The sequence below is a fragment of the Penaeus monodon genome, chromosome 31 (assembly GCF_015228065.2).
Source record: "Penaeus monodon isolate SGIC_2016 chromosome 31, NSTDA_Pmon_1, whole genome shotgun sequence".
Classification (NCBI taxonomy): domain Eukaryota; kingdom Metazoa; phylum Arthropoda; class Malacostraca; order Decapoda; family Penaeidae; genus Penaeus; species Penaeus monodon.
The window spans coordinates 29,372,173-29,372,604 of record NC_051416.1 but is presented as its reverse complement, the minus strand read 5'-3'; positions in this window follow the sequence as shown (position 1 = coordinate 29,372,604).

Genomic DNA, 432 nt, shown 5'->3' with positions numbered 1-432 from the left:
TCAGATTTTCAAATTCTCCTCAGATATGAAAGCGTTTTTAAAAGCAATACCTTCAGGACATCCTTAAAGAGAAGGAAGTGGGCGCACTTAGAAGAAGAGTGAAGAAAGGCAACGAAATATGGACCCAGGAACCAAAAAAGTCATCATCTAAGAAGAGAGAAGCAGAAGGCGAAATACTGTTTTGAACTTGTCCTACAAAGAGAACCGAAATCCTAGCTTCAAGTGCCACATTAGAAAACATGGAACTTAAAAGGGTTCTTGTAGTTCTCGTCCTCAAAGGTAAAAGGAGGAGGACATGCAAGAGAGGTGGAATCGTTTCAAATGCAATTAGAGATAATTTCTGATGGAAAAAAGCGAAAGCAAAATAAGTTATAATATGCAAGAAATGTATGTTTATATCTTAGTCTTAAATGCTTCCGTATAAGTGGTATA